Raw genomic sequence first — 27,867 nt, 5'->3', positions numbered from 1 at the left:
AGCATTTATTAATCCTAGTCCTGGGAACCAAACGGGCACTATACAGCCGAATCAAGTGATCCACTTATCATCAAGTGTTGATGATTTCAATCAGGTGTGATTTCAATCGGGTGCTAATTCAATAACAGTATGTCTTCTGCCTCAAACTAGTCATCCTCTACTGTCCCTGTCCCCACTGGGTTCAAACTAGTGATCCTCTACTGTCCCTGTCCCCCACTGGGCTCAAACTAGTGATCCTCTACTGTCCCCTGTCCCCACGGGGTTCAAACTAGTGATCCTCTACTGTCCCTGTCCCCCACTGGGCTCAAACTAGTAATCCTCTACTGTCCCTGTCCCCACTGGGCTCAAACTAGTGATCCTCTACTGTCCCTGTCCCACACTGGGTTCAAACTAGTGATCCTCTACTGTCCCTGTCCCCCACTGGGCTCAAACTAGTAATCCTCTACTGTCCCTGTCCCCACTGGGCTCAAACTAGTGATCCTCTACTGTCCCTGTCCCTCACGGGGTTCAAACTAGTGATCCTCTACTGTCCCTGTCCCCACGGGGTTCAAACTAGTGATCCTCTACTGTCCCTGTCCCCCCACTGGGCTCAAACTAGTGATCCCTCTACTGTCCCTGTCCCACACTGGGTTCAAACTAGTGATCCTCTACTGTCCCTGTCCCCACTGGGCTCAAACTAGTGATCCTCTACTGTCCCTGTCCCCCCACGGGGTTCAAACTAGTGATCCTCTACTGTCCCTGTCCCCCACGGGCCTCAAACTAGTGATCCTCTACTGTCCCTGTCCCCACGGGGTTCAAACTAGTGATCCTCTACTGTCCCTGTCCCACACTGGGTTCAAACTAGTGATCCTCTACTGTCCCTGTCCCCCACTGGGCTCAAACTAGTGATCCTCTACTGTCCCTGTCCCCACGGGGTTCAAACTAGTGATCCTCTACTGTCCCTGTCCCCACTGGGCTCAAACTAGTGATCCTCTACTGTCCCTGTCCCCACGGGGGTTCAAACTAGTGATCCTCTACTGTCCCTGTCCCCACTGGGCTCAAACTAGTAATCCTCTACTGTCCCTGTCCCCCACTGGGCTCAAACTAGTGATCCTCTACTGTCCCTGTCCCTCACGGGGTTCAAACTAGTGATCCTCTACTGTCCCTGTCCCCACGGGGTTCAAACTAGTGATCCTCTACTGTCCCTGTCCCCCACTGGGCTCAAACTAGTGATCCTCTACTGTCCCTGTCCCCCACTGGGTTCAAACTAGTGATCCTCTACTGTCCCTGTCCCCCACTGGGCTCAAACTAGTGATCCTCTACTGTCCCTGTCCCCCACGGGGTTCAAACTAGTGATCCTCTACTGTCCCTGTCCCCCACTGGGCTCAAACTAGTGATCCTCTACTGTCCCTGTCCCCCACGGGTTCAAACTAGTGATCCTCTACTGTCCCTGTCCCCCACTGGGCTCAAACTAGTGATCCTTTACTGTCCCTGTCCCCCACGGGTTCAAACTAGTGATCCTCTACTGTCCCTGTCCCCCACTGGGCTCAAACTAGTGATCCTCTACTGTCCCTGTCCCACACTGGGTTCAAACTAGTGATCCTCTACTGTCCCTGTCCCCCACTGGGCTCAAACTAGTGATCCTCTACTGTCCCTGTCCCCACGGGGTTCAAACTAGTGATCCTCTACCGTCCCTGTCCCCACTGGGCTCAAACTAGTGATCCTCTACTGTCCCTGTCCCCCACGGGGTTCAAACTAGTGATCCTCTACTGTCCCTGTCCCCCACTGGGCTCAAACTAGTGATCCTCTACTGTCCCTGTCCCCCACTGGGTTCAAACTAGTGATCCTCTACTGTCCCTGTCCCCCACTGGGCTCAAACTAGTGATCCTCTACTGTCCCTGTCCCCTACTGGACTCAAACTAGTGATCCTCTACTTGCAGAATTGATCATTTCTTTGTCAGTGGGCAAACTTACAAAATCAGCAGGGGATCAAATATTTTTTCCCTCACTGTATGTGTTGAGAGTGGATTCTCGGCCCTCACTAGACGGGAAAACTAAACACAGGCACAGACTGTGTGGAAAATGATTTAAGACTGAGACTCTCTCCAATACAACCCAACATTGCAGAGTTATGTGCATCCTTTCAAGCACACCCTTCACATTAACATGTGGTGAGTTATTCACAATTTTCGATGAACAAATAAGGTTTTATATGTAAGATGGTTAAATAAAGAGCAACATTATTGGTTATTATTATATTATTATTTGTGCCCTGGTCCTATAAGAGCTCTTTGTAACTTCCCACGAGCCGGTTGTGACAAAAACTCACACTCATTCTAATGTTTAATAAATGTATTGTATAGTGTGTGTGTGTGTGGCAGGATTACAATGATGGCAAAAAAACTACATTTGAGAGTGCACTGACCCTGGTGCTAGAGGGGGTACAGCTGGAGGTTGAAATGGGTACGGGACTATAAAAAGTTTGGGAACCACTGGTGTAGAGAATTATTGTACCATCTAAACCGCTGTGAAATACATTTTCAATATCCAAAAATATTGTATTTTCAACAGTTTGAAGCTGGTGTTGAAAACCAAAATTAAAGGAGGCAAAAATGACATTTCAGCATAGAAATAGCAAACATAGAACATATCAACCGCTTCTTAGACTTCCTTTCAATGAGAATGACAGATCTATAACTCACATTTATATGTGAATTTGGCCAGGTCACATTTTACATTTTAGTCATTTAGCAGACGCTCTTATCCAGAGCGACTTACAGTAGTGAATGCATACATTTCATACATTTTTTTCTCCGTACTGGTCCCCGTGGGAATCGAACCCATAACCCCTGGTGTTGCAAACACCATGCTCTACCAACTGAGCCACACGGGACCAAAAAGTTACACATTGCAGCCTTAATCCCAGGTGTAGGAGTGATGACGTGGTCTGATATCTGGGTTACAGCCTTTAGTAACTATCTGTTCCCAGGTGTAGGAGTGATGACGTGGTCTGATATCTGGGTTACAGCCTTTAGTAACTACCTGTTCCCAGGTGTAGGAGTGATGACGTGGTCTGATATCTGGGTTACAGCCTTTAGTAACTACCTGTTCCCAGGTGTAGGAGTGATGACGTGGTCCCCTCTAGCTGGGGGTCTGATATCTGGGAAATACAACGACGGAATTCCTGAAGACTCTAGAGCTGCCATGAAGGTACACACACACACACACACACACACACACACACACACACACACACACACACACACACACACACACACACACACACACACACAACGCGCACGTACCAACACACACAGTTTCTTATTTTTTACAAATATGTTTTTAAGCTATTTTAAGATTTCTGGAACAGATCGATCAATCAGTCAAATGTATTTATAAAGCCCTTCTTACATCGGCTGATGTCTCAAAGTGTTGTACAGAAACCCAGCCTAAAACCCCCAAACAGCAAGCAATGCAGGTGTAGAAGCACGGTGGCTAGGAAAAACTCCCTAGAAAGGCCAAAACCTAGGGAAGAAACCTAGAGAGGAACCAGGCTATGAGGGGTGGCCAGTCCTCTACTGGCTGTGCCGGGTGGAGATTAGAAACCTAGAGAGGAACCAGGCTATGAGGGGTGGCCAGTCCTCTTCTGGCTGTGCCAGGTGGAGATTATAACAGAACATGGCCAAGATGTTCAAATGTTCATAAATGACCAGCAGGGTCAAATAATAATAATCACAGTGGTTGTCGAGGGTGCAACAGGTCAGCACCTCAGGAGTAAATGTCAGTTGGCTTTTCATAGCCGATCATTCAGAGGATCTCTACCGCTCCTGCTGTCTCTAGAGAGTTGAAAACAGCAGGTCTGGGACAGGTAGCACGTCCGGTGAACGGGTCAGGGTTCCATAGCCGCAGGCAGAACAGTTGAAACTGGAGCAGCAGCACGACCAGGTGAACTGGGGACAGCAAGGAGTCATCAGGCCAGGTAGTCCTGAGGCATGGTCCTAGGGCTCAGGTCCTCCGAGAGAGAGAGAATAAAGGGAGCTGGAGGCTGTATTATTACCACTAGAGGTTTCATATAAATAAACCTGCAGTAGAATTAATCCATTCTCTGAGACAACACCAATATGGCTACCCATTACCAGACATCAATAAGTGCAGTTATACAAACTATGTGTGTGTGTGTGTGTGTGTGTGTGTGTGTGTGTGTGTGTGTGTGTGTGTGTGTGTGTGTCTGTGTGTGTGTGTGTGTGTGTGTGTGTGTGTGCGTGCGTGTGTGTGTTTGCAGGGCTATGTGTGGATGAAGGATCGAATATTCAGTGAGGAGGGACAGAAACAGCTGGCCAAGATCAAAGAGCTCCACCCTCTGGCTGACCGGATGAACTGCACCCTAGCTCAACTCGCTATAGGTAGGCTGTTACGGTGTGTGTCTCTGTATTTGGGTGTGTTAGTGCTGAGCGATTCACAGAAAACGTTGTAATTATTTGAATTCCATAGTGTTTTTCTTTCTTTCTGTGAGCGCATTGCACAGTTTCTCTAGAGATAAATCAGATCTAACTGCGTAATGTATTAGCTCTGACAGGGCAATAATACACAACATATACCCAGTACACACATATACATATACCCAGTACACACATATACATATACCCAGTACACACATATACATATACCCAGTACACACATATACATATACCCAGTACACACATATACATATACACAACATATACCCAGTACACACATATACATATACCCAGTACACACATATACATATACACAACATATACCCAGTACACACATATACATACACCCAGTACACACATATACACAACATATACCCAATACACACATATACATATACCCAGTACACACATATACATATACACAACATATACCCAATACACACATATACATACACCCAATACACACATATACATATACACAACATATACCCAGTACACACATATACATAAACCCAGTACACACATATACACAACATATACCCAATACACACATATACATATACACAACATATACCCAATACACACATATACATATACCCAGTACACACACATACACAACATATACCCAATACACACATATACACAACATACACCCAATACACACATATACATATACACAACATATACCCAATACACACATATACATATACCCAGTACACACATATACATATACCCAGTACACACATATACATATACCCAGTACACACATATACATATACCCAGTACACACATATACATAACATATACCCAATACACACATATACATATACACAACATATACCCAATACACACATATACATATACACAACATATACCCAGTACACACATATACATATACACAACATATACCCAATACACACATATACACAACATATACCCAGTACACACATATACACAACATATACCCAATACACACATATACATATACACAACATATACCCAATACACACATATACATATACCCAGTACACACATATACATATACCCAGTACACACATATACATATACCCAGTACACACATATACACAACATATACCCAGTACACACATATACATATACCCAGTACACACATATACATATACCCAGTACACACATATACATATACCCAGTACACACATATACACATACCCAATACACACATATACATATACCCAGTACACACATATACATATACCCAGTACACACATATACATATACCCAGTACACACATATACACAACATACACCCAATACACACATATACATATACACAACATATACCCAATACACACATATACACAACATATACCCAATACACACATATACACAACATATACCCAATACAAACATATACATATACCCAGTACACACATATACATATACCCAGTACACACATATACATACACCCAATACACACATATACATAACATATACCCAATACACACATATACATATACCCAGTACACACATATACATATACCCAGTACACACACATACATAACATATACCCAATACACACATATACATATACACACAACATATACCCAGTACACACATAAACATATACCCAGTACACACATATACACAACATACACATATACATATACACAACATATACCCAATACACACATATACATATACCCAGTACACACATATACATATACCCAATACACACATATACATACACCCAATACACACATATACATAACATATACCCAATACACACATATACATATACCCAGTACACACATATACATATACCCAGTACACACATATACATAACATATACCCAATACACACATATACATATACACAACATATACCCAGTACACACACATAAACATATACCCAGTACACACATATACACAACATACACATATACATATACACAACATATACCCAATACACACATATACATATACCCAGTACACACATATACATATACCCAATACACACATATACATATACCCAATACACACATATACATATACCCAATACACACATATACACATACCCAGTACACACATATACACATACCCAATACACACATATACATATACCCAGTACACACATATACATATACCCAATACACACATATACACAACATATACCCAGTACACACATATACATATACACAACATACACATATACATATACACAACATATACCCAATACACACATATACATATACCCTGTACACACATATACATATACCCCGTACACACATATACACATACCCAGTACACACATATACATATACACAACATATACCCAATACACACATATACACAACATATACCCAGTACACACATATACATATACCCAGTACACACATATACATATACCCAGTACACACATATACACAACATATACCCAGTACACACATATACATATACCCAGTACATACATATACACAACATATACCCAGTACACACATATACATATACCCAGTACACACATATACATATACCCAATACACACATATACATATACCCAATACACACATATACATATACCCAATACACACATATACACATACCCAGTACACACATATACACATACCCAATACACACATATACATATACCCAGTACACACATATACATATACCCAATACACACATATACACAACATATACCCAGTACACACATATACATATACACAACATATACCCAATACACACATAAACATATACCCAGTACACACATATACACAACATATACCCAATACACACATATACATATACACAACATATACCCAATACACACATATACATATACCCAGTACACACATATACACAACATATACCCAGTACACACAAATCTAGTAAAGGAATGGAATTAAGAATATATAAATATATGGATGAGCATTGTCAGAGCAGCATAGACTAAGATACAGTAGAATAGTATAGGATACAGTATAAACATATGAGATGAGTAATACAAGTCTATGTATGTAGGCAGCAGCCTCTATATGCTAGGGATGGCTATTTCAACAGTCTGATGGCCTTGAGATTGAAAAACAGCTTCTGTCTTCCGGTCTCAGCTTTGATGCACCTGTACTGACCTCGCCTTCTGGATGATAGCGGGGTGAACAGGCAGTGGCTCGGGTGGTTGTTGTCCTTGATGATCTTTTTGGCCTTCTTGTGACATCGGGTGGTGTAGGTGTCCTGGAGGGCAGGTAGTTTGCCCCCGGTGATGTGCACCACCCTTTGGAGAGCCTTACGGTTGTGGGCGGAGCAGTTGCCGTACCAGGCGGTGATACAGCCCGACAGGATGCTCGCGATTGTGCATCTGTAAAAGTTTGTGAGTGTTTTAGGTGACAAGTCACATTTCTTCAGCCTCCTGAGGTTGAAGAGGCGCTGTAGCACCCTTGTTGAGGATCAGCTAAGTGGAGGTGTTGTTTCCTACCTTCACCACCTGGGGAGGCCCGTCAGGAAGTCCAAGACCCAGTTGCACAGGGCGGGGGTTCAGTCCCAGGGCCTCAAGCTCAATGATAAGCTTGGAGGGTACTATGGTGTTGAACGCTGAACTATAGTCAATGAAAGGCATTCTTACATATGTATTCCCCTTGTCTAGATGGAATAGGGCAGTGTGCAGTGGAACTATTGGGGTAGTAAGCAAATTGAAGTGGGTCTAGGGTGACAGGTATGGTAGAGGTGATATGATCCTTGACTAGCCTCTCAAAGAACTTCATGATGACGGAGGTGAGTGCTACGGGGCGATAGTCATTTAGTTCAGTTACCTTTAGCTTTCTTGTGAGAAACAGGAACAATGGTGGCCATCTTGAAGCATGTGGGGACAGCGGGCTGGGATAGGGAGAGATTGAATATGTCCGTAGACACACCGGCCAGCTGGTCTGTGCATGCTCTGAGGACGCGGCTAGGGATGCCGTCTGGGCCGACAGTCTTGCGAGGGTTAACACGTTTAAATGTCTTACTCACATGCCATGGTCTCCAGCCAGCCCAACCACTCACTGGACCCCTATGATCACTCGGCTACGCATGCCTCTCCCTATTATCAATATGCCTTGTCCATTACTGTCCTGGTTAGTGATTCCTGTCTTATTTCACTGTAGAGCCTCTAGCCCTGCTCAATATGCCTTAACCAACCATGTTGTTCCACCTCCTACATATGCGATGACATCACCTGGTTTAAACGTCTCTAGAGACTATAGCTCTCTCATCATTACTCAATGCCTAGGTTGACCTCCAATTTACTCACATCCTACCATACCTTAGTCTGTACATTATGCCTTGAATCTATTCTATTGCGCCCAGAAACCTGCTCCTTTTACTCTCTGTTCGAACGTACTTAGACGACCAGTTCTGATAGCCTTTAGCCTTTAGCCGTACCCTTATCCTACTCCTCCTCTGTTCCTCTGGTGATGTAGAGGTTAACCCAGGCCCTGCAGCCCCAGCACCACTCCCATTCCCCAGGTTCTTATAGCCTTTAGCCGTACCCTTATCCTACTTCCTCCTCTGTCCCTCTGTGATGTAGAGGTTAATCCAGGCCCTGCAGCCCCCAGCACCACTCCCATTCCCCAAGTTCTTATAGCCTTTAGCCGTACCCTTATCCCTACTCCTCCTCTGTTCCTCTGGTGATGTAGAGGTTAACCTCTATGGGCTAGGTGGGGACGCTTGCGTCCCACCTACTCAACAGCCAGTGGAATCCCGTGGCGCGATATTCAAATACCTTAGAAATGCTATTACTTCAATTTCTCAAACATATGACTATTTTACATCATTTTTAAAGACAAGACTCTCGTTAATCTAACCACACTGTCCGATTTCAAAAAGGCTTTACAACGAAAGCAAAACATTAGATTATGTCAGCACAGTACCCAGCCAGAAATAATCAGACACCCATTTTTCAAGCTAGCATATAATGTCACAAAAACCAAAACCACAGCTAAATGCAGCACTAACCTTTGATGATCTTCATCAGATGACACTCCTAGGACATTATGTTATACAATACATGCATGTTTTGTTCAATCAAGTTCATATTTATATCAAAAACCAGCTTTTTACATTAGCATGTGACTAGCATGTGACTAGCATTCCCACCGAACACTTCAGGTGAATTTACTAAATTACTCACGATAAACGTTCACAAAAAAAAACAGAACAATTATTTTAAGAATTATAGATACAGAACTCCCTTTATGCAATCGCTATGTCCGATTTTAAAATAGCTTTTCGGTGAAAGCACATTTTGCAATATTCTGAGTAGATAGCCCGGCCATCACAGGCTAGCTATTTTGACACCCACCAAGTTTGGCCCTCACCAAACTCAGAATTACTATTAGAAAAATTGGATTACCTTTGCTGTTCTTCGTCAGAATGCACTCCCAGGACTTCTACTTCAATAACAAATGTTGGTTTGGTTCCAAATAATCCATAGTTATATCCAAATAGCGGCGTTTTGTTCGTATGCGTTCAAGACACTATCCGAAAGGGTAAAGAAGGGTGACGCGCCCGACGCGTTTCGTGACAAAAAATTCTAAATATTCCATTACCGTACTTCGAAGCATGTCAAACGCTGTTTAAAATCCATTTTTATGCGATTTTTCTCGTTAAAAGCGATAATATTCCGACCAGGAAACCCTGTTTTCGTTCAAAGACGAAAGAATAAAAACATTGTGTCGCCTCGTGCACGCGCCCCAGTCTCATTGTTCTCAGATCGACCACTATCCAAATGCGCTACTGTTTTTCAGCCTGGGCCTGCAAAGGCATCATTCACCGTTCTGCCGCCTTCTGAGAGCCTATGGGAGCGTTAGAAAATGTGACGTTATGCCAGAGATCCCCTGTTTTGGTTAGAGATGATCAAGAAGGCCAAGAAATAGTCAGAGAGAGCGCTTCCTGTTTGGAATCTTCTCAGGTTTTGGCCTGCCAAATGAGTTCTGTTATACTCACAGACACCATTCAAACAGTTTTAGAAACTTTAGGGTGTTTTCTATCCAAATAAAACAATTATATGCATATTCTAGTTACTGGGCAAGAGTAGTAACCAGATTAAATCGGGTACTTTTTTTATCCGGCCATGCAAATACTGCCCCCTATCCCCAACAGGTTAATCCAGGCCCTGCAGTGCCTAGCTCCACTCCTACTCCCCAGGTGCTCTCATTTGTTGACTTCTGTAACCGTAAAAGCCTTGGTTTCATGCATGTTAACATTAGAAGCCTACTTCCTAAGTTTGTTTTATACACTGCTTTAGCACACTCTGCCAACCCTGATGTCCTAGCCGTGTCTGAATCCTGGTTTAGGAAAACCACCAAAAAACCCAAAATGTCCATCCCTACAGCATCTTCCGACAAGATAGAACTGCCAAAGGGGGCGGTGTCGCAATTTACTGCAGAGATAGCCTGCAGAGTTCTGTCTTACTATCCAGGTCTGTACCCAAACAATTCAAGCTTCTACTTTTAAAAATCCATCTTTCCAGAAACAAGTCTCTCACCGTTGCCAGCCTGCTATAGACCCCTCTTTGCCCCCAGCTGTGCCCTGGACACCATATGTGAACTGATTGCCCCCATCTATCTTCAGGCTCGTGCTACTAGGTGACCTAAACTGGGACATGCTTAACACCCCGGCCATCCTACAATCTAAGCTTGATGCCCTCAATCTCACACAAATGATCAATGAACCTACCAGGTACAACCCCAAATCCGTAAACACGGGCACCCTCATAGATATCATCCTAACTAACTCGCCTCCAAATACACCTCTGCTGTTTTTCAACGACCTTAGAAAGGCAGGGTAGGATGGATATAGGTCTGTAGCAGTTTGGGTCTAGAGTGTCTCCCCCCTTTGAAGAGGGGGATGACCGCGGCAGCTTTCAATCTTTGGGGATCTCAGACGATACAAAAGAGAGGTTGAACAGGCTAGTAATAGGGGTTGCAACAATTTCGGCAGATAATTTTAGAAAGAGAGTGTCCAGATTGTCTAGCCCAGCTGATTTGTAGGGGTCCAGATTTCGCGAGCTCTTTCAGAACATCAGCTATCTGGATTTGGGTGAAGGAGAAATGGTGGGGCTTGGGCGAGTTGCCGGGGGAGTGCAGAGCTGTTGCCCGGAGTAGGGGTAGCCAGGTGGAAAGCATGGCCAGCCGTAGAAAAATGCTTATTGAAATGATCAATTATAGTGGATTTACCGGTGGTGACAGTGTTTCCCTAGCCTCAGTGCAGTGGGCAGCTGGGAGGAGGTGCTCTTATTCTCCCAGGACTTTACAGTGTCCCAAAACTTTTTGGAGTTTGTGTTACAGGATGAACATTTCTGTTGAAAAAGGAAAAAGCTAGCCTTTGTTTTCCTAACTGCCTGTGTATATTGGTTCCTAACTTCCCTGAAAAGTTGCATATCACGGGGGCTATTCAATGCTAATGCAGTACGCCACAGGATGTTTTTGTGCTGGTCAAGGGCAGTCAGGTCTGGAGAGAACCAAGGGCTATATCTGTTCCAGGTTCTACAGTTTTTTGAAAGGGGCATGCTTATTTAAGATGGTGAGGAAAGCACTTTTAAAGAATAACCAGGCATCTTCTACTGACGGGATGAGGTCAATATCCTTCCAGGATACCCGGGCCAGGTCGATTAGAAAGGCCTGCTCGCTGAAGTGTTTCAGGGAGCGTTTGACAGTGATGAGGGGTGGTCGTTTGACCGCGGACCGATTCACGCACACAGGCAATGAGGCAGTGATCGCTGAGATCCTGGTTGAAGACAGATGTGTATTTAGAGGACAGGATGATCTCTAAGAGTGATAGTGTGATAGTGATAGTGAGATAGTGTGATAGTGTGGTCTAAGAGGGATAGTGTGATAGTGTGGTAGTGTGGTCTAAGAGGGATAGTGTGATAGTGAGATAGTGTGGTCTAAGAGGGATAGTGTGATAGTGAGAGAGTGTGGTCTAAGAGGGATAGTGAGATAGTGTGATAGTGTGGTCTAAGAGGGATAGTGAGATAGTGTGATAGTGTGGTCTAAGAGGGATAGTGAGATAGTGAGATAGTGTGGTCTAAGAGGGATAGTGAGATAGTGTGGTCTAAGAGGGATAGTGTGATAGTGTGGTCTAAGAGGGATAGTGAGATAGTGTGATAGTGTGGTCTAAGAGGGATAGTGAGATAGTGGGATAGTGTGGTCTAAGAGGGATAGTGAGATAGTGTGGTCTAAGAGGGATAGTGTGATAGTGAGATAGTGTGGTCTAAGAGGGATAGTGAGATAGTGTGGTGTAAGAGGGATAGAGGGATAGTGAGATAGTGGGATAGTGTGGTCTAAGAGGGATAGTGAGATAGTGTGATAGTGAGATAGTGTGGTCTAAGAGGGATAGTGTGATAGTGTGATAGTGAGATAGTGTGGTCTTAGAGGGATAGTGAGATAGTGTGGTCTAAGAGGGATAGTGAGATAGTGTGATAGTGAGAGTGTGGTCTAAGAGGGATAGTGTGGTAGTGAGATAGTGAGATAGTGTGGTCTAAGAGGGATAGTGAGATAGTGAGAGAGTGTGGTCTAAGATGGATAGTGTGATAGTGTGATAGTGAGATAGTGTGGTCTAAGAGGGATAGTGTGATAGTGTGGTCTAAGAGGGATAGTGTGATAGTGAGAGAGTGTGGTCTAAGATGGATAGTGTGATAGTGTGATAGTGAGATAGTGTGGTCTAAGAGGGATAGTGTGATAGTGTGATAGTGAGAGAGGGATAGTGAGATAGAGGGATAGTGTGATAGTGTGGTCTAAGAGGGATAGTGAGATAGTGAGAGTGTGATAGTGAGATAGTGTGGTCTAAGAGGGATAGTGGGATAGTGAGATAGAGGGATAGTGTGATAGTGAGATAGTGTGGTGTAAGAGGGATAGTGTGATAGTGTGATAGAGAGATAGTGTGATAGTGAGAGTGTGGTCTAAGAGGGATAGTGTGATAGAGGGATAGTGTGATTGTGTGATTGTGTGATAGTGTGATAGTGTGGTCTAAGAGGGATAGTGTGATAGTGTGGTCTAAGAGGGATAGTGTGATAGAGGGATAGTGTGATTGTGTGGTCTAAGAGGGATAGTGAGATAGTGAGATAGTGTGATAGAGAGATAGTGTGGTCTAAGAGGGATAGTGTGATAGAGGGATAGTGTGATAGTGTGATAGTGTGATAGTGTGGTCTAAGAGGGATAGTGTGATAGAGGGATAGTGTGATTGTGTGATAGTGTGGTCTAAGAGGGATAGTAAGATAGAGAGATAGTGTGGTCTAAGAGGGATAGTGTGATAGAGGGATAGTGTGATAGTGTGATAGTGTGATAGTGTGGTCTAAGAGGGATAGTGTGATAGTGTGATTGTGTGATAGTGTGGTCTAAGAGGGATAGTGAGATAGTGAGATAGTGTGATCTAAGAGGGATACTGTGATAGAGGGATAGTGTGATAGTGTGATAGTGTGATAGTGTGGTCTAAGAGGGATAGTGTGATAGTGAGATAGAGGGATAGTGTGATAGTGTGATAGTGAGATATGGGATAGTGTGATAGTGTGATAGAGGGATAGTGAGATAGTGTGATAGAGAGATAGTGTGGTCTAAGAGGGATAGTGTGATAGAGAGATAGTGTGGTCTAAGAGGGATAGTGTGATAGTGAGAGAGTGTGGTCTAAGAGGGATAGTGTGATAGTGTGGTCTAAGAGGGATAGTGTGAAAGTGTGGTCTAAGAGGGATAGTGTGATAGTGAGAGAGTGTGGTCTAAGATGGATAGTGTGATAGTGTGATAGTGAGATAGTGTGGTCTAAGAGGGATAGTGAGATAGTGTGATAGTGAGAGTGTGGTCTAAGAGGGATAGTGTGGTAGTGAGATAGTGAGATAGTGTGGTCTAAGAGGGATAGTGAGATAGTGAGAGAGTGTGGTCTAAGATGGATAGTGTGATAGTGTGATAGTGAGATAGTGTGGTCTAAGAGGGATAGTGTGATAGTGTGGTCTAAGAGGGATAGTGTGATAGTGAGAGAGTGTGGTCTAAGATGGATAGTGTGATAGTGTGATAGTGAGATAGTGTGGTCTAAGAGGGATAGTGTGATAGTGTGATAGTGAGAGAGGGATAGTGAGATAGAGGGATAGTGTGATAGTGTGGTCTAAGAGGGATAGTGAGATAGTGAGAGTGTGATAGTGAGATAGTGTGGTCTAAGAGGGATAGTGGGATAGTGAGATAGAGGGATAGTGTGATAGTGAGATAGTGAGATAGTGTGGTGTAAGAGGGATAGTGTGATAGTGTGATAGAGAGATAGTGTGATAGTGAGAGTGTGGTCTAAGAGGGATAGTGTGATAGAGGGATAGTGTGATTGTGTGATTGTGTGATAGTGTGATAGTGTGGTCTAAGAGGGATAGTGTGATAGTGTGGTCTAAGAGGATAGTGTGATAGAGGGATAGTGTGATTGTGTGGTCTAAGAGGGATAGTGAGATAGTGAGATAGTGTGATAGAGAGATAGTGTGGTCTAAGAGGGATAGTGTGATAGAGGGATAGTGTGATAGTGTGATAGATGTGTGGTCTAAGAGGGATAGTGTGATAGAGGGATAGTGTGATTGTGTGATAGTGTGGTCTAAGAGGGATAGTAAGATAGAGAGATAGTGTGGTCTAAGAGGGATAGTGTGATAGAGGGATAGTGTGATAGTGTGATAGTGTGATAGTGTGGTCTAAGAGGGATAGTGTGATAGTGTGATTGTGTGATAGTGTGGTCTAAGAGGGATAGTGAGATAGTGAGATAGTGTGATCTAAGAGGATACTGTGATAGAGGGATAGTGTGATAGTGTGATAGTGTGGTCTAAGAGGGATAGTGTGATAGTGAGATAGAGGGATAGTGTGATAGTGTGATAGTGAGATAGTGGGATAGTGTGATAGTGTGATAGAGGGATAGTGAGATAGTGTGATAGAGAGATAGTGTGGTCTAAGAGGGATAGTGTGATAGAGAGATAGTGTGGTCTAAGAGGGATAGTGTGATAGTGAGAGAGTGTGGTCTAAGAGGGATAGTGTGATAGTGTGGTCTAAGAGGGATATTGTGAAAGTGTGGTCTAAGAGGGATAGTGTGATAGTGAGAGAGTGTGGTCTAAGATGGATAGTGTGATAGTGTGATAGTGAGATAGTGTGGTCTAAGAGGGATAGTGAGATAGTGTGGTCTAAGAGGGATAGTGTGATAGTGTGATAGTGAGATAGTGTGGTCTAAGAGGGATAGTGAGATAGTGTGATAGTGTGGTCTAAGAGGGATAGTGAGATAGTGAGATAGTGTGGGCTAAGAGGGATAGTGAGATAGTGTGGTCTAAGAGGGATAGTGTGATAGTGAGATAGTGAGATAGTGTGGTCTAAGAGGATAGTGAGATAGTGTGATAGTGAGATAGTGTGGTCTAAGAGGGATAGTGAGATAGTGTGGTCTAAGAGGGATAGTGTGATAGTGAGATAGTGTGGTCTAAGAGGGATAGTGTGATAGTGTGATAGTGAGATAGTGTGGTCTAAGAGGGATAGTGAGATAGTGTGGTCTAAGAGGGATAGTGAGATAGTGAGATAGTGTGGTGTAAGAGGGATAGTGAGATAGTGTGGTCTAAGAGGGATAGTGAGATAGAGGGATAGTGTGGTCTAAGACGGATAGTGAGATAGTGTGATAGTAAGATAGTGTGGTCTAAGAGGGATAGTGTGATAGTGTGATAGTGAGATAGTGTGGTCTAAGAGGGATAGAGGGATAGTGAGATAGTGTGATAGTGTGGTCTAAGAGGGATAGTGAGATAGTGTGATAGTGAGAGTGTGGTCTAAGAGGGATAGTGTGGTAGTGAGATAGTGTGGTCTAAGAGGGATAGTGTGATAGAGGGATAGTGTGATAGTGAGATAGTGTGGTCTAAGAGGGATAGTGTGATAGTGTGATAGTGAGATAGTGAGAGAGGGATAGTGAGATAGTGAGATAGAGGGATAGTGTGATATTGTGATTGTGTGGTCTAAGAGGGATAGTGAGATAGTGAGATAGTGTGATAGTGTGGTCTAAGAGGGATAGTGGGATAGTGAGATAGAGGGATAGTGTGATAGTGAGATAGTGTGGTGTAAGAGGGATAGTGTGATAGTGTGATAGTGTGATAGTGAGAGTGTGGTCTAAGAGGGATAGTGTGATAGAGGGATTGTGTGATAGTGTGGTCTAAGAGTGATAGTGAGATAGTGAGAGTGTGATAGAGAGATAGTGTGGTCTAAGAGGATAGTGTGATAGAGGGATAGTGTGATAGTGTGGTCTAAGAGGGATAGTGTGATAGTGTGATAGTGAGATTGTGTGATAGTGTGATAGTGAGGGATAGTGTGGTAGTGTGATAGTGTGGTAGTGTGGTCTAAGAGGGATAGTGAGATAGTGTGATAGTGTGGTCTAAGAGGGATAGTGAGATAGTGAGATAGTGTGGGCTAAGAGGGATAGTGAGATAGTGTGGTCTAAGAGGGATAGTGTGATAGTGAGATAGTGAGATAGTGTGGTCTAAGAGGGATAGTGAGATAGTGTGATAGTGAGATAGTGTGGTCTAAGAGGGATAGTGAGATAGTGTGGTCTAAGAGGGATAGTGTGATAGTGAGATAGTGTGGTCTAAGAGGGATAGTGTGATAGTGAGATAGTGTGGTCTAAGAGGATAGTGAGACGATAGTGAGATAGTGAGATAGTGTGGTGTAAGAGGGATAGTGAGATAGTGTGGTCTAAGAGGGATAGTGAGATAGAGGGATAGTGTGGTCTAAGACGGATAGTGAGATAGTGTGATAGTGAGATAGTGTGGTCTAAGAGGGATAGTGTGATAGTGTGATAGTGAGATAGTGTGGTCTAAGAGGGATAGAGGGATAGTGAGATAGTGTGATAGTGTGGTCTAAGAGGGATAGTGAGATAGTGTGATAGTGAGAGTGTGGTCTAAGAGGGATAGTGTGGTAGTGAGATAGTGAGATAGTGTGGTCTAAGAGGGATAGTGAGATAGTGAGAGAGTGTGGTCTAAGATGGATAGTGTGATAGTGAGATAGTGTGGTCTAAGAGGGATAGTGTGATAGTGTGGTCTAAGAGGGATAGTGTGATAGTGAGAGAGTGTGGTCTAAGATGGATAGTGTGATAGTGTGATAGTGAGATAGTGTGGTCTAAGAGGGATAGTGTGATAGTGTGATAGTGAGAGAGGGATAGTGAGATAGAGGGATAGTGTGATAGTGTGGTCTAAGAGGGATAGTGAGATAGTGAGAGTGTGATAGTGAGATAGTGTGGTCTAAGAGGGATAGTGGGATAGTGAGATAGAGGGATAGTGTGATAGTGAGATAGTGAGATAGTGTGGTGTAAGAGGGATAGTGTGATAGTGTGATAGAGAGATAGTGTGATAGTGAGAGTGTGGTCTAAGAGGGATAGTGTGATAGAGGGATAGTGTGATTGTGTGATTGTGTGATAGTGTGATAGTGTGGTCTAAGAGGGATAGTGTGATAGTGTGGTCTAAGAGGGATAGTGTGATAGAGGGATAGTGTGATTGTGTGGTCTAAGAGGGATAGTGAGATAGTGAGATAGTGTGATAGAGAGATAGTGTGGTCTAAGAGGGATAGTGTGATAGAGGGATAGTGTGATAGTGTGATAGTGTGGTCTAAGAGGGATAGTGTGATAGAGGGATAGTGTGATTGTGTGATAGTGTGGTCTAAGAGGGATAGTAAGATAGAGATAGTGTGGTCTAAGAGGGATAGTGTGATAGAGGGATAGTGTGATAGTGTGATAGTGTGATAGTGTGGTCTAAGAGGGATAGTGTGATAGTGTGATTGTGTGATAGTGTGGTCTAAGAAGGATAGTGAGATAGTGAGATAGTGTGATCTAAGAGGGATACTGTGATAGAGGGATAGTGTGATAGTGTGATAGTGTGGTCTAAGAGGGATAGTGTGATAGTGAGATAGAGGGATAGTGTGATAGTGTGATAGTGAGATAGTGGGATAGTGTGATAGTGTAATAGAGGGATAGTGAGATAGTGTGATAGAGAGATAGTGTGGTCTAAGAGGGATAGTGTGATAGTGAGAGAGTGTGGTCTAAGAGGGATAGTGTGATAGTGTGGTCTAAGAGGGATAGTGTGAAAGTAGTGAGAGAGTGTGGTCTAAGATGGATAGTGTGATAGTGTGATAGTGAGATAGTGTGGTCTTAGAGGGATAGTGAGATAGTGTGATAGTGAGATAGTGTGGTCTAAGAGGGATAGTGTGATAGTGTGATAGTGAGATAGTGTGGTCTAAGAGGGATAGTGAGATAGTGTGATAGTGTGGTCTAAGAGGGATAGTGAGATATTGAGATAGTGTGGGCTAAGAGGGATAGTGAGATAGTGTGGTCTAAGAGGGATAGTGTGATAGTGAGATAGTGAGATAGTGTGGTCTAAGAGGGATAGTGAGATAGTGTGATAGTGTGGTAGTGTGATAGTGAGATAGTGAGATAGTGTGGTAGTGTGATAGTGAGATAGTGTGGTCTAAGAGGGATAGTGTGATAGTGTGGTAGTGTGATAGTGAGATAGTGTGATAGTGAGATAGAGGGATAGTGTGATAGTGAGATAGTGAGATAGTGTGGTCTAAGAGGGATAGTGTGATAGTGTGATAGTGTGGTAGTGTGATAGTGAGATAGTGAGATAGTGTGGTAGTGTGATAGTGAGATAGTGTGGTCTAAGAGGGATAGTGTGATAGTGTGGTAGTGTGATAGTGAGATAGTGTGGTCTAAGAGGGATAGTGTGATAGTGTGGTCTAAGAGGGATAGTGAGATAGTGTGGTAGTGTGATAGTGAGATAGTGAGAGAGTGTGGTAGTGTGATAGTGTGATAGTGAGATAGTGTGGTCTAAGAGGGATAGTGTGATAGTGTGGTCTAAGAGGGATAGTGTGGTAGTGTGATAGTGAGATAGTGAGATAGTGAGATAGTGAGATAGTGTGGTAGTGTGATAGTGAGATTGTGTGATAGTGAGATAGTGAGATAGTGTGATAGTGTGGTAGTGTGATAGAGGGATAGTGTGATAGTGTGATAGTGTGATAGTGTGGTAGTGTGATAGTGTGATAGTGTGATAGTGAGATAGTGAGATAGTGTGGTAGTGTGATAGTGTGATAGTGTGATAGTGAGATAGAGGGATAGTGTGATAGTGTGGTAGTGTGATAGTGTGATAGTGAGATAGTGAGATAGTGTGATAGTGTGGTAGTGTGATAGTGTGATAGTGTTATAGTGAGATAGTGAGATAGTGAGATAGTGAGATAGTGAGATAGTGTGGTCTAAGAGGGGTAGTGTGATAGTGAGATAGTGTGATAGTGTGATAGTGTTATAGTGAGATAGTGAGATAGTGAGATAGTGAGATAGTGAGATAGTGAGATAGTGTGTGGTCTAAGAGGGTCATATCATTTAACTGTTTGTTTTTTAATATTAGGACTCCTTAGGTATCACATTGTTTTATTTGATTATTTATTTGATAAAATATTGAATTTGTCCTTTACTACTATATCCCAGAGATCGCATCGAATAACAATTCATAAACGGAGAAAAGACAGTCAAAAATAAACCATAAGGAATAATATCCACGAGATATAACAAAGCTCAGGAAATATATATATTTTTAACACAGTTTAACCCCTTATTTTTGTTGGCACACAAAACTGCCTCCATAGTTAATTTGTACCTTTAGACGAGTCCCGTGACCCCTGTGGGGGTCGTAGCCCAAACCGTTCGTGGATGTCTCCTGGTCTGACAGCGCTGTAGCGGAAGTGCGAGAGGCGGACGCTGTGGGTTGGAACAACAGATATCTGTAGTTTAAACTGACGGATTTAGACTGGGAATATTTTATTATGTTAGTTATATTGATGCAGCAGTGCGTCAATAGACTCTAGAGGGTTAAATGTTTTATTACAGCATTCAACCCACATAATGCAAAGTGCATTTTGATGTAAAAACAAAAAAAACATTGAACCTAACATCTTTTTTATCATCGCTCAGCACTTGTGGATGTGTGTCTGGGTGAACTGCGTGTAAACTGTATTCAGTTTGTACATTCATCATTCTGGAATTATTATTTAACAAAATAAATATTTTTACAACTGTTAGTCAATTCTCCCTTCATTCGTCTGTCTGTCTGTCTGTCTGTCTGTCTGTCTGTCTGTCTGTCTGTCTGTCTGTCTGTCTGTCTGTCTGTCTGTCTGTCTGTCTGTCTGTCTGTCTGTCTGTCTGTCTGTCTGTCTGTCTGTCTGTCTGTCTGTCTGTCTGTCTGTCTGTCTGTCTGTCTGTCTGTCTGTCTGTCTGTCTGTCTGTCTGTCTGTCTGTCTCTTCTCCTCCCTCTCTCTCCCCAGCCTGGTGTCTGCGTAGTGAGAGGGTCAGCTGTGTTCTCCTGGGGATCACCAACACAGACCAGCTGCAGGAGAACCTGGGCTGCATCAGGGTAAACCAAACCACTCAAATCAAAACAACAGGTGTAGATAGACCTCACAGTGAAATGCTGAATACAACAGGTGTAGACCTTACCGTGAAATGCTTACTCACAAGCCCTTAAGCAACACTGCAGTTCAAGAAAAGTTCAAGAAATAGAGTTAGTAAATCTTTTCTAACTAAACTAAACTAAAAATAAATAAATAAATGAAAGTAACACAATCAAATAACAATAATGAGGCTTTTGTCACCGGTCTTCTAGCCATCGTCGATCCACTTTCCATTTGTTTTGTCTTGTTTTCCTATACACCTGGTTCTCATTTCCCTCATTACGTGTTGTGTATTTAACCCTCTGTTCCCCCCATGTCTTTGTGTGGGATTGTTTTGTTGTAAGTGCTTGTTTACTGGTCCTCGTTGGGGTTTTTGTACCCATATTCTGTTGTATTTTTATGCCGTTGGTTTTTGGATTAAACTGCTCCGGCTATTACCTAGTTCTGCTCTCCTGCGTCTGACTTCCCTGCCACCAGTTACGCACCCCTTTACAGCTATATACAGGGGGTATTACGGTACCTAGTCAATGTGGAGGCTATATACAGGGGGTATTACGGTACCTAGTCAATGTGGAGGCTATATACAGGGGGTATTACGGTACCTAGTCAATGTGGAGGCTATATACAGGGTTTTACGGTACAGAGTCAATGTGGAGGCTATATACAGGGGGTACCGGTACAGAGTCAATGTGGAGGCTATATACAGGGTATTACGGTACCTAGTCAATGTGGAGGCTATATACAGGGTATTACGGTACCTAGTCAATGTGGAGGCTATATACAGGGTGTTACGGTACAGAGTCAATGTGGAGGCTATATACAGTGTATTACGGTACCTAGTCAATGTGGAGGCTATATACAGGGGGTACCGGTACAGAGTCAATGTGGAGACTATATACAGGGGGTACCGGTACAGAGTCAATGTGGAGGCTATATACAGGGGGTATTATGGTACAGAGTCAATGTGGAGGCTATATACAGGGGGTACCGGTACAGAGTCAATGTGGAGGCTATATACAGGGGGTATTACGGTACCTAGTCAATGTGGAGGCTATATACAGGGTATTACGGTACAGAGTCAATGTGGAGGCTATATACAGGGGTATTACGGTACCTAGTCAATGTGGAGGCTATATACAGGGTATTACGGTACCTAGTCAATGTGGAGGCTATATACAGGGTATTACGGTACAGAGTCAATGTGGAGGCTACATACAGGGTATTACGGTACAGAGTCAATGTGGAGGCTATATACAGGGGGTACCGGTACAGAGTCAATGTGGAGGCTATATACAGTGGGTACCGGTAATGAGTCAATGTGGAGGCTATATACAGGGTATTACGGTACAGAGTCAATGTGGAGGCTATATACAGGGGGAACCGGTACAGAGTCAATGTGGAGGCTATATACAGGGGGTACTGGTACAGAGTCAATGTGGAGGCTATATACAGGGGGTACCGGTACAGAGTCAATGTGGAGGCTATATACAGGGGGTACCGGTACAGAGTCAATGTGGAGGCTATATACAGGGGGGTACCGGTACAGAGTCAATGTGGACGCTATATACAGGGGGTACCGGTACAGAGTCAATGTGGAGGCTATATACAGGGGGTATTACGGTACCTAGTCAATGTGGAGGCTATATACAGGGGGTACCGGTACAGAGTCAATGTGGAGGCTATATACAGGGTGTTACGGTACAGAGTCAATGTGGAGGCTATATACAGGGGGTACCGGTACAGAGTCAATGTGGAGGCTATATACAGGGGGTACCGGTACAGAGTCAATGTGGAGGCTATATACAGGGGGTACCGGTACAGAGTCAATGTGGAGGCTATATACAGGGGGTATTACGGTACCTAGTCAATGTGGAGGCTATATACAGCGGGTACCGGTACAGAGTCAATGTGGAGGCTATATACAGGGTGTTACGGTACAGAGTCAATGTGGAGGCTATATACAGGGGGTACCGGTACAGAGTCAATGTGGAGACTATATACAGGGGGTACCGGTACAGAGTCAATGTGGAGGCTATATACAGGGGCACCGGTACAGAGTCAATGTGGAGGCTATATACAGGGGGTACCGGTACAGAGTCAATATGGAGGCTATATACAGGGGGTACCGGTACAGAGTCAATGTGGAGGCTATATACAGGGGGTACCGGTACAGAGTCAATGTGGAGGCAATATACAGGGGGTACCGGTACAGAGTCAATGTGGAGGCTATATACAGGAGGTACCGGTACCTAGTCAATGTGCGGGGGTACAGGTTAGTCGAGGTCATTTGTACACGTAGGTAGGAAAAAGAGACTATGCATAGATAATAAACAGCGAGTAGCAGCAGTGTAAAAACAAAGGGAGGGGGGCGTGGCAATGTAAATAATCCGGGTGGTCATTATAAAGATGAGATGTAGTGATGTGCTGTATAGCTGTGCTGTATAGCTGTGCTGTATAGATCTGCTGTATAGATCTGCTGTATAGATCTGCTGTATAGATCTGCTGTATTGTTTTATAGATGTGATGTATGATGTGATGTATAGATTGGTGGTATAGATTTATATATGTGATGTATAGATGTGATGTATAGATGTGATGAAAGATGTATATATGTGATGTATGGATTTGATGTATAGATGTGCTGTATAGATGTGCTGTATAGATGTGCTGTATAGATGTATAGATGTGTTGTATAGATGTGCTGTATAGATGTATAGATGTGATGTATAGATGTGATGTGTAGATGTGAAGTATACATTTGTAGATGTGATGTATAGATGTGATGTGCATATGTGCTGTATAGATTTGATATATACATATATAGACGTGATGTATAGATGTGATGTATAGATATATTGATGTATAGACGTGATGTATAGATGTAGACGAGATGTATAGATGTGATGTATAGATGTGCTGTACAGATGTATAGATGTGCTGTATAGATGTATAGATGTGATGTATAGATGTGATGTGTAGATGTGCTGTATAGATGTGCTGTATAGATGTGCTGTATAGATGTATAGATGTGTTGTATAGATGTGCTGTATAGATGTATAGATGTGCTGTATAGATGTATAGATGTGATGTATAGATGTGATGTGTAGATTTGTAGATGTGATGTATAGATGTGATGTGCATATGTGCTGTATAGATTTGATATATACATGTATAGAAGTGATGTATAGATGTGATGTATAGATATATTGATGTATAGACGTGATGTATAGATGTAGACGAGATGTATAGATGTGATGTATAGATGTGCTGTATAGATGTATAGATGTGCTGTATAGATGTATAGATGTGATGTAAAGATGTGATGTGTAGATGTGCTGTATAGATGTGCTGTATAGATGTGCTGTATAGATGTATAGATGTGTTGTATAGATGTGCTGTATAGATGTATAGATGTGCTGTATAGATGTATAGATGTGATGTATAGATGTGATGTGTAGATTTGTAGATGTGATGTATAGATGTGATGTGCATATGTGCTGTATAGATTTGATATATACATGTATAGACGTGATGTATAGATGTGATGTATAGATGTATAGATGTAGATTTGTGATGTATAGATGTGATGTATAGATGTGATGTATAGATGTAAAGATGTAGATTTGTGATGTATAGATGTGATGTATAGATGTGATGTATAGATGTGGTGTATAGATGTGATGTATAGATGTGATGTATAGATGTAGATGTATAGATGTAGATTTGTGATGTATAGACATATAGATGTGATATATAGATGTGATGTATAGATGTGATGTATAGATGTGGTGTATAGATGTGATGTATAGATGCGGTGTATAGATGTGGTGTATAGATATATAGATGTATAGACATGATGTATACATGTATAGATGTGATGTATACATGTATAGATGTAGATGTATATATGTGATGTATTGACATATAGATGTGATGTATAGATGTATAAATGTGCTGTATAGATGTGATGTATAGACGTGATGTATAGATGTGATGTATACATGTATAGATGTGATGTATAGATGTAGATGTATATATGTGATGTATAGACATATATATGTGATGTATAGATGTACAAATGTGCTATATAGATGTGATGTATAGACGTGATGTATAGATGTGATGTATAGACATAGATGTGATATATAGATGTGATGTATAGATGTGATGTATAGACATAGATGTGATGTATAGACGTGATGTACAGACGTGATGTATAGATGTAGATGTATAGTTGTGATGTATAGATGTGATGTATAGACGTGATGTACAGACGTGATGTATAGATGTGATGTATAGACATAGATGTGATGTATAGAGGTGATGTATAGATGTGATGTATAGACGTGATGTACAGACGTGATGTATAGATGTGATGCAATTATGTGATGTATTGATATATAGATGTGATGTACAGATGTGATGTATAGATGTAGATGTATAGTTATGATGTATAGATGTGATGTATAGACGTGATGTATAGATGTAGATGTATAGTTGTGATGTATAGATGTGACGTATAGATGTGACATATAGATGTGATGTATAGATGTAGATGTATAGTTGTGATGTATAGATGTGATGTATAGTTGTGATGTATAGATGTGATGTATAGATGTAGATGTATAGTTGTAGATGTATAGTTGTGATGTATAGATGTGATGTATAGATGTCTAGATGTGATGTATAGACGTGATGTATAGACGTGATGTATAGTTGTGATGTATAGATGTGATGTATAGATGTGATGTATAGATGTAGATGTATAGTTGTGATGTATAGATGTGATGTATAGATGTCTAGATGTGATGTATAGATGTGATGTATAGATGTCTAGATGTGATGTATAGACGTAATGTATAGACGAGTTGAATAGATTTGATGTATAGATGTGATGTATAGATGCGATATATAGATGTATAGATGTGATGTATAGATGTAGATGTATATATGTGATGTATAGACATATAGATGTGATGTATAGATGTATAAATGTGCTGTATAGATGTGATGTATAGACGTGATGTATAGATGTGATGTATACATGTATAGATGTGATGTATAGATGTAGATGTATATATGTGATGTATAGACATATAGATGTGATGTTTGTAAATCGCTCTGGATAAGAGCGTCTGCCTAATGTAAATGTATAGTTGTGATGTATAAATGTATAGATGTGCTGTATAGATGTCTAGATGTGATGTATAGATGTGATGTATCGATGTGATGTATAGACGTGATGTATAGACGTGATGTATAGATGTGATATATATATGTGATGTATAGACGTGATGTATAGATGTGATGTGATGTATAGATGTGATGTATAGATGTGATGTATAGACATATAGATGTGATGTATAGATGTGATGTATAGATGTGATGTATAGACGTGATGTATAGACGTGATGTATAGATGTATATATGTGATGTATAGATGTGATGTATAGATGTATAGATGTGATGTGTAGATGTATATATGTGATGTATAGATGTGATGTATAGATGTGATGTATAGATGTGATGTATAGATGTATAGATGTGATCTATAGATGTATAGATGTTCTGTATAGACGGGATGTATAGACGTTCTGTATAGATGGGATGTATAGATGGGATGTATAGACGTTCTGTATAGATGGGATGTATAGACGTGATGTATAGATGTATAGATGTTCTGTATAGATGGGATGTATAGACGTGATGTATTGATATATAGATGTGATCTATAGATATATAGATGTGATATATAGATGGGATGTATTGACGTGATGTATAGACGTGATGTATAGATGTTCTGTATGTATGTTCTGTATAGTCCAGTATAGTTTATCTGATGTTATTATTTATGAAGATCACCTCATCCACACTCTCTCTCTCCTTCCCCCATCCACCCTGGTCTCCTTCAGGTCCTCTCCCAGCTTTCCCCTCAGACCGTAGCAGAGATGGACTCACTCTTGGGAAACCAACCCCGACCCAAGAAGGAGGCTCTCGCGTGAAGAGAGATGGAGAGAAGGAGGCTCTCGCGTGAAGAGAGATGGAGAGAAGGAGGCTCTCGCGTGAAGAGAGATGGAGAGAAGGAGGCTCTCGCATGAAGAGAGATGGAGAGAAGGAGGCTCTCGCGTGAAGAGAGATGGAGAGAAGGAGGCTCTCGCATGAAGAGAGATGGAGAGGAGGCTCTCGCATGAAGAGAGATGGAGAGAAGGAGGCTCTCGCGTGAAGAGAGATGGAGAGAAGGAGGCTCTCGCGTGAAGAGAGATGGAGAGAAGGAGGCTCTCGCGTGAAGAGAGATGGAGAGAAGGAGGCTCTCGCGTGAAGAGAGATGGAGAGAAGGAGGCTCTCGCATGAAGAGAGATGGAGAGAAGGAGGCTCTCGCATGAAGAGAGATGGAGAAATGCACAGCGCATTCGGAAAGTATTCAGACCCCTTGACTTTTTTCCACATTTTGTTACATTAAAGCGTTATTCTAAAAATCGATTAAGTTCATGTTTTCCTAATCAACTTACCCCATAATGATATCACAATACCCCATAATGACATCACAATACCCCATAATGACATCACAATACCACATAATGACATCACAATACCACATAATGACAAAGCAAAAACAGGTTTCTGCACATATACCATTAAAAGTTACAATTATACTCTTTATCTGCACATGTACCCTAAAAGTTACATTATACTCTTTATCTGCACATGTACCCTTAAGTTACCATTGTACTCTATATCTGCACTTGTACCCGAAAATGTACCATTATACTCTATCAGCACATGTACTCTAAAAGTTACAATTATACTCTTTATCTGCACATGTACCCTTAAGTTACCATTATACACTTTATCTGCACTTGTACCAAAATTCCATTATACTCTATCAGCACATGTACCTAAAAAGTTACAATTATGCTCTTTATCTGCACATGTACCCTTAAGTTACCATTATACACTTTATCTGCACTTCTACCTGTAAAAGTTACAATTATGCTCTTTATCTGCAAATGTACCTGGA

At 42.0% G+C, this 27,867-nt stretch overlaps 1 pseudogene; it reads left to right on the top strand.

Annotated features, from left to right (window-relative positions):
- Positions 1–26,851, top strand: part of LOC106592228 (voltage-gated potassium channel subunit beta-3-like) — a 41,490-nt pseudogene extending 14,639 nt beyond the window's left edge.
- The last annotated feature ends 1,016 nt before the right edge of the window (positions 26,852–27,867 follow it).

The sequence above is a fragment of the Salmo salar genome, chromosome ssa07, assembly GCF_905237065.1.
Source record: "Salmo salar chromosome ssa07, Ssal_v3.1, whole genome shotgun sequence".
In the NCBI taxonomy this organism is placed as follows: domain Eukaryota; kingdom Metazoa; phylum Chordata; class Actinopteri; order Salmoniformes; family Salmonidae; genus Salmo; species Salmo salar.
This window is presented reverse-complemented; position numbering and strand designations above follow the sequence as displayed.